The sequence below is a fragment of the Seriola dumerili genome, unplaced genomic scaffold (assembly GCF_002260705.1).
Source record: "Seriola dumerili isolate Sdu_G_001 unplaced genomic scaffold, Sdu_1.0 BDQW01000331.1, whole genome shotgun sequence".
In the NCBI taxonomy this organism is placed as follows: Eukaryota; Metazoa; Chordata; class Actinopteri; order Carangiformes; family Carangidae; genus Seriola; species Seriola dumerili.
In genome coordinates, this window is record NW_019174586.1 from 8,441,045 (window position 1) to 8,454,102 (window position 13,058).

Here is a 13,058-nt window from a genome sequence, read left to right on the forward strand (position 1 = left end):
TCCCTCCCTCCACTGTCGGTCAGCCCACCGTCTTTAAAGTGTAGTCATTAGGGAGAACAGACTATCATGCAGACAGAGGGAGAAGAAAAGTTTCCCTTTTTTCTTCTCTGAACTCTTCACTTTTACCATGTTTGAGAAGACATTAATGTAGAAATATTAAATAAATAACTGCAAGAGAAGTAGATGAAATTAAGAGTGTACCAGGGGAATCTTAACTCCGCAATTGCAGATGAAAAGGCTTTCAGAATATGCATACGATAGATCTCTGACCCACATTAGAGAACACAGTTCAAAGGCATCCTAAATTCATTTTTTTTCAACATTTATTTAGCAAGGAGAATGTCTGAGTAAGAGCACATGGACAGAGGAGGCAGCGTACACTGAGCAGGTAGCCCCTCCTGCATCTGCCAAGCATCTACTCACACCAGGCAAGATGTCAGAGGGCCAAAGGGTATCAAAGCCTCTCAAAGGACTTTCCCAGTCCTGCGAAAAGGCAGGATACGAACCTTTCGACAGTGTTTGATAAGATGCAGGTGTTTTCTGCAGAAAGAAAGCAGAGCCTTCACTTAAAATTCCACGAGGCAGATATTGTATCCCGATAAAGGCTGTGAGTCAATGGCTGACTTCCGAGGGAAGTCTACAGTACCGATATCAAAGCAATGTTGAAAAAAATTCTCCCCTATGATAAGAAAGGTTAATGTAGGCACAAGAGCACAGTTGCTGATTATCAAGCGGGCTACACATTTGAGACAGGCCTGCTGTTGAAGTAGCAGTGGCCCTGCACAGCTGTCGTACATGGTGACCAAACAGATTTGGATGTAAACTCAGCGTGCCACTGTGCGCACACTATCCTTATTAGATGCTAACGGGATTGAACATCTTGAACTTTTTCAGCTGCGTGGAAGTGAAACCACAATGCCAAGGAGTCTGAGCAGTGAAGACGGGGGTGCAGAGAAAATGTCAAATATTAGTCCAAGTCTTCTTGGATCACTTTTATAAATAAATACATAAATAAAAGTGATGCTGGCAGATTACAGCTGCCAATGTGCGGCGTTTACCTCTGGCAAATAGCTCCTATGACCTGTTTGCACTCTATGAAAAATGTAAAAGCTTGTTAATCCTATCAAATGCATGTCATTGTTTGTTTAGATTCGTGGTACTGATGCCATTTTTCAAGGCTTCAAAGACAACATGCTGGGCAGCATTATCATCTGACTGAAGCTGACGCCGTTCTTGTCTCTTTGGTTGCTGTAACCCTTAAGGAGCTTCTGTATATGTCAGAGGTGTAGTTATCTTTCAGCATTCTCCAAAGTGCAGAGGTTTCCCTTCACTCATCACAAGATAAGCTGTTGTTTGCCATCTCACCTCATTTGCTCCTGATTATTTTTGCAGGAAAATTGTATAATGATAAGCAACAATGCGAGGGCAGGCCTCTGATTGGTGTGCTAAATTACGATGCAATGTGTTTGCGCTGAAGGTTAGCATCATTCCATCTCCTTTTTTACCATTTACCCCTAATTAAACTTTAACTCATTACTATAGAGAGGATAATTCATAAAAAGGAATTTAATTAACATTTTATTATTAGCCCTTAATTTGGAGCACACCATGTTTGTTCTCTTGTATTACCCCTGACTCCTTTTGTTCCCGTTCAGCTTGACTCCATTAAATATCAAAGGTAACGGCAGTAGCAACATACTGCAACTCAGATTAATCATCAATTAAATATTAACATATATTATTTCATTAATTTTATAATTTACGCCCCATTTTAAAAAGGTATATCTGTTTTGTTTTTTTTTTTTTTTTATAAAATAATAATATGAAGACAATAATATAAGATTTCTAGATCTATAACAAGAACTGTAAACACGTATGTTTTGTGTTCCGCCTGTTCTCCACTTTGGTTCCTGTGAACATGAATTAAACTGCCCCATCTTCTACAGTGGCTGCGCATCCAGTGAGAGACTAATGAAAATGCAAGGCATGAGTAACAAGGGGAAAACTTCATTTAAGAGACAAGATAGAAAATTTCTTGTGAATGTCACTCTGGCTGCAGCCTGAAATTGGTTTGGACGGCAGGTTTCTGTGTGAGCGCGGCCTGCAGAGGAAGGCAGCCTGCCCCTGCTTTCAAGCTGTTCCAGTCCTGAAATGGAACTGTACTTTCCATAATGCAATTCCCTCTCAGGATTTTTTACATGGAGCCCTGTGTAATTTGTGGTAGGTACAACAAAAGAAGATAGTTCATAATTTTCCACCATTCTGTGTTTTTGCATCACCATCTCTTCCACTCCAGCTCATCTCCAACACAGCAGCATCTCATTACTCAAAGGATTCAGTGAAGATAACCACATTTCCTCTATTTATCAAATTGTCAGTGGAAATAAACAAAATACCCAACATGTGAGAGCATAACCTTGGGCATTGATGAGTCACTCATGAGTGCCTATTCTGAGGAAGAATCGGATGCATTAGCCCAGGCTTCCTGTAAAGAAATGTAATGTCTGCCCCCACATTTCTGATTGACCTCAAATTGGAGGACATGTCAATATATCTCGCTGGGAGGTCAAGTTTCAGGCAAGATGATGAGGACTGCTTAACTACAGCGAGGACGCCACAAATGGCTACTTAATCAGGTTGGACAATGTGTTGTTGTGATCTGAGCGGCCCCAGTTTGGCGGCCAGAGCCACTCTATCCCCATAATTATTGTTCCGTTTCATCTGGAGGACTGGAGGGAAGAATGTAGTCCCCGGTGCCGCTGGGTGACTGATAGGTAGTGTCAGGATGAGTGGGGAGGGAAGTGGAAAGAGAGTGGTGAGAGAGAGGGTGAAGATGGGTGGAAATGGGTGAGACTTGACCTGCGGGAGGCTTGCGGTCCAGCTGCTGCAGCCCAGTAGCTTTCCCCTTTTCACCCTTTGCTTCTTTCTCTCCAGTAAAACCTGAGGCACAGCGACGATGGGCTCGCTTCTCTGCCACTGAGAGGAAAAGCAATCTCCTCGCCTAGTTGCTGCCGTAAGATTTGATTTGCCTTCCTCCCAGCGTGACAATTGGTTCTGTAGTCTGGATGCAAGTGTATTCATTGTGTGGGGGCATGGGGAGCACCAGGGAGAAGAGGAGGGGTGGGGGAGTGAAGACACCAGTTGTTACACCAGTAAACACCCGACAAGTTCAGCAGATGTCACACAGATAGGAGAGAAAAAGAGAGAGAAAAATGTCACACAGCTGCCCTACTGTATGCATTATTGAGGCTGACACAGCAGAGTACATTTAAACAAGGAAGCAAGTTAGGAAAATATGGACAGATGCAGCGACATGCACTGATAACATGCTAATTTGAAAAAAGGATGCATAAGATTGACATCATCGGCAATCTGTTTCTTACTCAAGAATTTAATTTGTAAACACTTTTTCTTTTTCTTTTACAGTTAAAAAAAATAAAGGATTGACACGAAACCAGAATGTGATTTTAAATCACACGATTTAATCTTGCTTAAAAATAAATGCATTACCATGAATCTTTGAAGGAAAGTTAATATTTGATATGAGCTATATCTACTAAATATGAGTTTAATTGCTTAAAAATAGGCTACAAGGTTTTTAAAGCAGGGTGGAGCTGGTTGCACAAGACAGCGTCCAAAAAAAACTCAGCATCTAAGAGAAGAAAAATCGATTGCACTAGTGAGTGTTTCATGTCTGTCATGGATGCAACTCTTTAATGTCATCAATTTAGCTGACAGAAAACATCCATCCATGCTTGTTGTGGACACAAAATGCTCTTACTGCCACACTAAAATGCACAGTTTAAACGTACAGAACAACAGACTAGACAGAATCAATTAAAACTGTCAGATCGAATTGTGCTGCTTCATTCTGTGTTTGAGCAGTCTGAGGTTGTGCCTCAGTCTTCGTTTATTGTTGCTACAGCTTGCTCATGGACTCCCCTTGGTCCCAGAAGGAAATGTTACACATAATGTGCCTTGTTATTGATATCCCGTTGCTAAAGGAAGGGATGAGAAGAAAGGGATCCAGAGGGCTTACAGGGCAAGCCGGCTGCAATTAGAAAATAAAAAAAGGCTTCATTATGCAGCTAGGTTTGGCTGTGATGGAGGAGCAGTAATGGGTGAAAAAGTTACTCGATGAAGGATGGAGCAGTATCTGAAACTGGCTGTTTATACATGCATGCATTCCCCACCCCACCCCCATGTGATTTTGCAGTGAGGATCCAGAGGAGTGTGTGAGTGTGTGGATGTCTGCCGGTGACTTTCTCATCCTATACACTGTGCCTATGAAAAGAAATGCTCCACTCTGAGCCTCTTGCACATTCACATTCTTGCACACACAGTCTCTCTCTTTTTGCTTCGGTACAAAGGCACTGCTCCAACAATCCCTGACTTGCAGGGCTGTGCTGGCACCCGACCACTGTGCCTCTGCGTCGACACCCAGCAGCACCTCTAGGCAGCTTGCTTTCAGTCTGCACGACACCCATGACGAAGACATAGACCACCAAAGCACCTGCTCAGAGTGGGTTTATATTTTGTTTACCACATGAAGAAAAAAAAAACATTCTTCAGCCCCTGAGCTGCCATAACCCTCCACCTACATCCCCCCCCCTCTGCCCTCAAACCCGACGACCACCATCACCAGCATCTTCCCGATTATAGAATTTCCCATAGATCCTCTGCCATCTGCTAGATTATAGATTTCCCTTTTCCTTTTGAGAGGGCAAGGCCCCTAAGGGAGGATCAGTGGTAAAAAGGGTGAAAGAGTGCCTGAGGCACAGCCATGGTTGTGGATGAGATTACATTTTCTATTTCTGTCTGCTAAAGGGGGCCTGCCGTGATGAATACAGAGAGTTGTTACCATTTAATATCAACTGGCTCCCCTGAAAACTCAAATTATACACAATCAATTGTGACAGAAGGGTACATGTGTGACAAATAACCTGCCACATTCTCTGCATCATTTCACTTCATCACCCATCAATTCAACCCAAACCCAGAAGCACATTTGAGAATCAATCATGTTATGAAAGTGAGTGATTCTGTGGAGAGAAGGTTTTTAAAAGCTTCCTTGCGTCGCTCTACTTCGTACATTTCTGCAGTCTTTGTAGCTGGACAAAAAAAAATAAACTGGGTGAATTAAGTGCTATTATGAGGTCACTTGTGTCCTTGTGCTGAGTATTGTTTCAGCAAACTCACAGCCTCTCTGAAACACAATGACACAGATACGTAAACACAGCGCCTCTTCCTGCTTGCATTTCCTCCTCCTTTTTCTTGTCTTCCCGTGTGAAATCGAACAAATATTTACCCATTCTAACCAAAACAATCACTCCCTGCTCTCTTCAAGTGAGGAAAAGGTCCAGAGTACTAAGTCTATTGCATGCTCCACCTGTGTATCACCCCCACATAGGAAACTGCAGATCATGTGGTTGTCTTGTATTCTTAAGCAGAGACAATAGTCCAGACCAGTCTCCATGTCACTCAGGCCTACAGGCTCCAGAGAAGTCCAGTTAGTAGATATGTGATTAATTATACATACATTGATAGAAACAACATTCATTATTCATGAGCTTCTCAATGTCAAAGCTATTTCCCTCCCTTTCAGCATGATGAAAAGATTTTAAATAATAGGCCCCCTCTGCAGACGCCTGCATTCCAGCGGAGTCTGCTGACGCTAAAGAGGCTTAAGTCAGAGCTGTTGTCTTACCAGGGAATCGCTGCTCAGGCCCGACGTGTTTCAAACTGTTGGTGACTGTGGCTTCCTGGGTCGGTGTTTTTGTTTTGTCTTAAGAGAAACGGCTGGTGCATTTAATCCTTTCAGATGGAGGTATAGTGTCCACTTGGAATGAATAGATTCTACTGCGTCACCAGGCACACACGGCTGGATAGGGTTTCATTTAACACCTGTTCGGTGCTCAGGTCTGCATGTGGTTTTTTTCAGACTTATTCTATCTGCAAGTCAGAAAGAAAACCTGAGTATCTCTATGAGATTACGATTCATGGTTTTACATAGTAAAAAGGAGGGAGGGAGGAAAAAGACTTGATTATGTACGCTGTTTCCTAAAAGAAATCGGCTTACTTTTCTTAAAGCCTGTGGAGCCCAATCAAACTCCAATAGCAGGAACTTCCCCTTTAGGCGAGTCTTGAGGGATTTTCTTTAATTTGGATGTCAGACCGAAAAGTTTTCACACTCCTCTCATCCCCAAATCTGTTAATGTGTGTATAGCGCCACATGAGAGCGGTAGATGGGGATTTTTTTTTTTTATCAAAGACTCGGGAAATGTTGAGGGTAACATCTAATCCAGGTACTTTTCAGTTTGTTAGAGGCTTCTGGGAATAGGTTTTACAAACATATGTTTATAGCAGTCATTTCATTTTTCTGAGTGAATTACTAGATAGCATTTTCCCTCTTGCTTGTGCCCTATATTAGCCAGTGTTGAGGGAGAAGGGGGGGGTGGGGGGGCACGCTAAATTAGTGCACAAGGAATTCCCAAAGGTTTCTCCCATCTCCCCTGGGCTGGGCCTTAAAAATAAACACTCAGAAACACTGCAGATTATGTAAACACATTTGCCTTAAATGCTTGCATGAGAGCAGTGACTGAATAAATAAACAGCGTTACTTTCAGTCACTTTTGAAATCAGTAAACTTACAAATAATTTTTTGATTAACCCAATGCACAAGAGGATGACAGAAATTAGAGATCTGTGAATCTGTGAGGAGAGCTTATCAGCTTGCACTCTACAACATGGTGGAGCACGGCTTGGTACATTTTCTCTTAGCAGCTTAAAGGTGGCTGCCAGTCACATCGGCGCTGCTGTAGTCTCTCTGTCTCTCTCTCTCTCCCTCCCTCTTGCTTTTTCTCTCGCTGACTGTGACAAGGCATCTTTCCAGACATTTTAGTTGGATGGAGATTTGCAGCAGCTCATTACAGACTGGGAGGCTCTGTGAGTGGATGCAGTCACTCGGAGATGGATTGAGTGGGTCTGTTTATTGACATGCCTTAATCTGACACTGGGTAAAGGGAATGAGTCACCGCCTCCAGACACACTACCACATCACAGCCACTCCAGCAAATAGGGAGGCAGCACCCAGGATACAAGTGGAACTTCATCAGCGCTCATTAATCCAACTACCCCAGGCCACTCGCTCAAACAAACCATGTTTACTCTGTGTGTTGGCTGGATGGAGGGGTGATGGAGCTTTTCAAAGGGCATGTGTGCAGGTGCTCAGATCCGCAACGCACACACAAACGCACATTCTGTTCCCCCCACCCCCTCACCCAACACACACACATACAGTATACAAACATGAACTCCGGACTCCAGCTCATCAAAAAATCCAGCCGCCCTCTTAACCCGCAACCCCCTAAACACAATATCTGTGCACACCAGCTGCTAAAACTGAGTCGATGCACTTTGTCTCGGCAAATCCGAGCTGGTGTGCAAAACAGGGGTGGACGATCGGGCCTGATGCCAAAGTACGTATCATTGAACGGGGCTTTTTATTAACCAGATGGGCATACAAGATCTTTTAGCTCGCATCACAACAAGGCTTCTCCTCTCAGTGATTCAGCTATGGCGTTAGCTTTTAGATCCAGTTTTCCAGTGCTTCAATGGAAACAACATCTGGTGGTAATATTTGGGATGGTCTTTCTAGGCAGCTGTCAGTGCTGGGATTGACAGCAGAGTATTAGCTGTTTGCACATCACCACCGCATCTGTAAATCCAGCTTGTTAACAGGAGTGTGACAGGCTGCCATCAGGGCAGAGGCGGAACAGAAAACATCCAATGCCCAACGTTTGTTGTTTTCCATTACACTGCCCTTTAGTACATTGTCTGTGAGATGTGAAAATGTGAATCCTCTATATTTCACATGTAACTGTAAATTTGAAAAAAAAATAAAAAATCTACACCTCAGCAAAAACAAGAAATATATGCGAAATGTGTAAGACATTCACAAACAAAAATAAATCTCTCTTGAAGAATGCACACATGCACACAAACAGGCAAAACAAGCAAAAGGGAAAAAACACTGTGTGAGTCAGAAAGGGAATAACACAACGCAAACACGAACACACACACACACACACACACACACACAGTTGCAGTGGGGCAGAAAGTCGGAGCGGGGCCTGCTGTCGTCTCCGTCAGGGACAGCTTGGGAGCAGGGCCAGTGGAGAGGGGGCCAGATGCAGCGGGCTTGACCCATTCATTCATGAGGGAGGGGGGTGTTTCAGCTGCTGAAACACACAGGGATTAGCCACACTGACTTCATTTAATTTAATTTGTATTAGGGCCATCTTTGGGGGCAAACATCGTTTTTCACTGCGGGGGATATACGGGGTCATGGAAAACAGCAACAGACGGCGGATCGCTGCGTCCTACCCCTGCAGTGGATCCACAGGGGAAGGCATGGCACTGTATTCTCAGACCTCAGGCACACACACACACACATACACACACCCGAGCACATATCTTGTTTCCCCCTAATTATGTCTTTATTATGAAGTCAAATATATCCAACTGAAATCCATCTTAGACCATGCATCCACCTTTCCACAGCTCGGTTTCTTGAAATGAAGACCTTGAATCCTTTTGTTCTGCCACCATAAACAACATGTAGTAATTTTCGGCGCTTATCAAAGCTCTGCACTGTGCACTTGTGTGTGTGTGTGTGTGTGTGTGTGTGTGTGTGTGTGTGTGTGTGTGTGTGTGTGTGTGTGTGTGTGCCTGCGTGTTGCAAACACACACACTAAGCTGTTATCTACCAAGAACATATCTTAGGGGTGGATGTTTATCTGTGCTGATGCAGATTGGAGGAGTTCTCTTTGTCTCAGTGCAGTGGTACATAATATTATTTGTCTTTTGTTTTTTCATCGTTTTATTTCTCCTAGGCTGATACAGTTTGATATCCTATGGTGTAGAAATCCTTTTAGTTACCCCCAGGCATTTAATGTGCTTTTACTTGTAATCTGGGAATTTAATAAATGAAAAGGAGATGGCAAAAATCTGCACACAATCGAATACAACCCGCTGTATTACGTGGAACATGACTTACACTGTTACGCAGAGGAGGAAAACAACTGCAGCGAGTGAGTGAGTACCCAACATGCCTCCTCACAATTTACAATAGCTCTGTGGAAAAAATATGGCAGCAATCAGCCATCAAGTCTGCTGTAGCCCAAGCCTGTGGTCATAGGACAGCATCATTTCTGTCTTGTGCAGGTGACAAACTCTGAAGGAAAGCTAATGTACCATGCACTGGGAAAAGTACTTTTTATTACAAACAGTTCTAAAAAATAAAGGAAAAAAATGTGTGAGCTGCAAGAGCATTGCTTTGTCTCAGCTAGACAGAGAGGACTGTACTGCTGGAGCCTGTTCAAGACTATCAGGCGCTCACTAGCAATCGTTTTTTTTCCTCTCTCCCTCAGCCCCTATCAAAAGATGTTACTGTGTAAAATGTCAAAGAAAAAAGAGGCAAGAGAAGTAATCTCCTTCTCCTTTTTGATCGCAAGTGGAATAATTGGAACCCTCTTAGGCTCATTACATGAGTTGCCCGCCAGCCAAAAGACGGCTCCAACTGCCCCTCTTCATTCATGTTCGGGCTTTGAAAAATATTGCTTCCTCTAGTAACAACTCTTTATGAGATGCAATGACTAGAGGTCCTGGTACCTACATTAACGGGTAATCCCACAATGCCTTTGAAAATATATCTTTCAACTACCACTGTCAAACATCGATTCAGAGCAATGGGAAGGAAACAGCAACAATCTGGCCTTGTAATAACGTCATTATGCATATTGCACAGCACTGCGTGCCCTCGCTCTTCTTTTGGCAATGCTGTTCTTCTCAATTACATAAGGTGCTGCATACATGTTACAAGCTAATTTGGATTCCTATTACTAATAGCCTGGTCTTCATTGTTATTACAACTATGCTTGTAATTATTGTGACTCTAATTACTATTACTGTATTACCCAAATTGCCCTTATTCTGAGTTTAGATCACCCGCACTGACGGTAGCCAAGACATGCCTATGAAGAATGGCACCAATGTCCCTTCAGATAAATCCAGTATAATTAGCTGTGTGCCTTACAGGGCCTGTGTGATGGTAATAATTAGAGCTACTGTAGCAAAGGTCATGCAAAACAATTTAGAGAGGATGCTGGCTGCATGGATAATGGGAAGAGAGAGGGAGTGACAGGAGGAGAGGGCTCAGATGAATGTGGAGACTCCTTTTCCATCTTACAGAGGTGGAAGGCGTATGGTTGTTACTTTGCCTCTGCACTAGCTTCCTTTTTTTTTCTTTTTTTTTTTTTAACCAATGCTCTCGAAATAATAGAAATTGAAAACCAATTTTAATGGCAAGTAGACTCCCAGCTAACGTAGTTTAAATGGATCCATGATTAGATTTCAGGAAAGTGCTACAGGGTGTATCTGTGAACTGGTATCAGCTGAAATCGATTCACTGCTTTTGAGGTGTGATAGCTGCCCCATCACCCTGTTGTTTCATCTGTTCATTAGTTTGAGTTTTAATGTATTTACGCTTACACTTAGTTATCATTATTAATTGTGTATGTGTGTGTGAGAGAGAAAGAGAGTGAGAGACAGAGAGAGAGAAAGACGTGTTGCTCCACCCGAGAGCACAGGTTAATGAGCTGAGTCAAAAATGTTGACACTGAGGTAAACAAGTAGTCACACTGAGCAACTTCTATTTCTGCACTCTCCCCATGCGGCTTGGGTCTCTCTGTAACTCCCAGACTGCTCCTAAGCCGAGAGCTCAGGGTCCACAGCCTGGATCCACCAGGAATTCGCCTGTTCCCTCACCTCGCCACCATCACACCCCGATGAGATAAGTAACAACCTCACACTCAAATATAGCATCTCAAACAACACATATGCTTATTGTGCTGGATTGGTCTCTATTCCCTCTTGTGAAACTGACGGGCTCCCCTCCCCCACCTCAACTCCCAACAACACTTCATTAGCAGTAGGTGATGCAAACAGTCCAGAACTGGAAGGATAAAGCTTTTCTATAACGCTTGTCTTTGTTGAAATCACCTGAACTGCTCTTTGACTGCTCAGTGGAACAAACAAGTGTTTTGCACATTTAAGCGCATTGAGGTGATTTTTTTTACAGTCTTTGCGACTTCACAGTGATTATTAGCAGAGCACCACTGGCACTAGAAACTGAGATGGCTATCGCAAATGCTATTTTTACATTGTGGTAATAGTAAATGTGGAATTAATGTTAAATATAGGCAAATTTGCACATTCCTTTCATCGTGGCTTAGATCAGTTTATCGCTGACACATACTCAGATGATTTCTGATATTTCGTTGGTCTTAAATCCACATTTTTTCCGGCAACAGAGACTGAAGCTGTCGTGTCAAACAGTTAATAAATGTCTGTGTGAAAGTGATTAAAGGGAACAAGCACTGCATCATAAAGTGCTGCTGGACATCTGATTTAGCTGTTTTATTCAGTTAGATTCAACTTGCTGATGAAATTCACTGGGGTGGGAGCAGAGGCATATGCTAAGATCCATATGCCTCTGTGGCTGTGGGGGTTTAAAAACCATGAATTGTGATTATCATTGATCTCAGTCGTCAGATGCCTAATCTCTATGACTCATATCCACACTGGCCACATTGGGTGACGATGAACCGTCCTCCCCCACATCTGAAGTCCCAAACAAGTGTTGGGGGAAGCAGTGATAAGCAGGTCCTTATCCTTTTAAAGACACTCCCGTAATCCAACAGTGGTGGGAGGAGGGAGGGGGCTTCAGCTTTAAGGGACTTAGTCTGGATTATAGCTAGTCCTCCAAATTAAACCAAAAGTCAGCTTTCTGCAGTTGCTCATGCAAGCTGGCGACTGGCTTGTTACCAGCGCTGTTAACAAGGCGAACGATGGAGGTCTATAATTAGACAATGCTCTCACTCAACCACTGGGTGAACAAACGTGGGTAACACAGTAGCAAAGCTCAACCTGTTTCCACCTAAACTGATTATTCAGCCCTTCCCACTCTCCTCCTCTTTCACTTCCCAGTTGACCTCTTATGACTACACTCAAAATGTCTTCCATGCTGTGTACCTGACCCTCGTTGCCAACCAGCTTAGCCACAGACAAGCTTCTCAGCCAGGGCAAGGCCGCTCTGTCCCCACTGATGCTGCTTCCCACAGCAAAACAAGGCCAAATCTGGGGCTTAGAGGCTAAAATGATCATTACTGGGTAGCGAACAAATGAAAAGTCAGAACACCACTCCCATGACTGTCCTGCCCCATCATTCTTGGTATTTTGTATGCTCTCCTATCGCACACAAACAAAAAGCGGGCAGCCACAAATTAACATTTAGGACGGACAACATTTTGGCCTGATAATGAAAACCAAAAGCTAGGAAAAACAAAGTTAAAACTGGATTCCCCTTTTCTCTGGGATATGTGATTTATTAAAGGAAAATATACATTTGTGCAACAATGAATTAAAGGAATTGGCTCCACAGTTTGGGGAATACACTTATTTACTTTGCTGCTAAGAGTTATGAGAGAACATTGATGTCACTCCCTTATCTGTCAAAAAAATCATCATACTGAATGGGCACACATCAGAGAGGTATCAATCTTTCTATGTAGCTCCCAGGAAGAAATAAAACATCCATATTTTAAAATATATCGAAATATTCCTGCAAAAATTATACTGCTTCCATTCATGACCTAAAACAAATTGTCAACTGTTTCTTTTATTTGACTAATTTGGGAAGTTTCCCCTTGCTCTCAGTGTTTGTGCTAAGCTAGGCTAAACACAGAGCAAAAATCCCATCTAACTCTCCTTAAGAAAGCAAGTGAGTTCATTTCCCAAATGTCATATTTTTTTCTTGTATTTTTGATGATTTATATTAATATTCCTTTGATGGTGCACAGAAAAGCTTCTAAAGAAGTATTTTAACTAAACAGTGTGATCATGTTCCCATGTGTGCATTAATGTACGTGCATGTATTATACATGTCGATGTATGAAGAGTCCTTACAGCCTACTTTGATGTTACAATTGCGTAACTAG

At 42.9% G+C, this 13,058-nt stretch overlaps 1 protein-coding gene across 2 annotated transcripts in view; it reads right to left on the reverse strand.

Moving 5' to 3' along the window:
- Positions 1 to 13,058, reverse strand: part of pcdh19 (protocadherin 19) — a 53,493-nt gene that overhangs the window by 24,562 nt on the left and 15,873 nt on the right. The gene's annotated exons all lie outside the window — the stretch shown is intronic.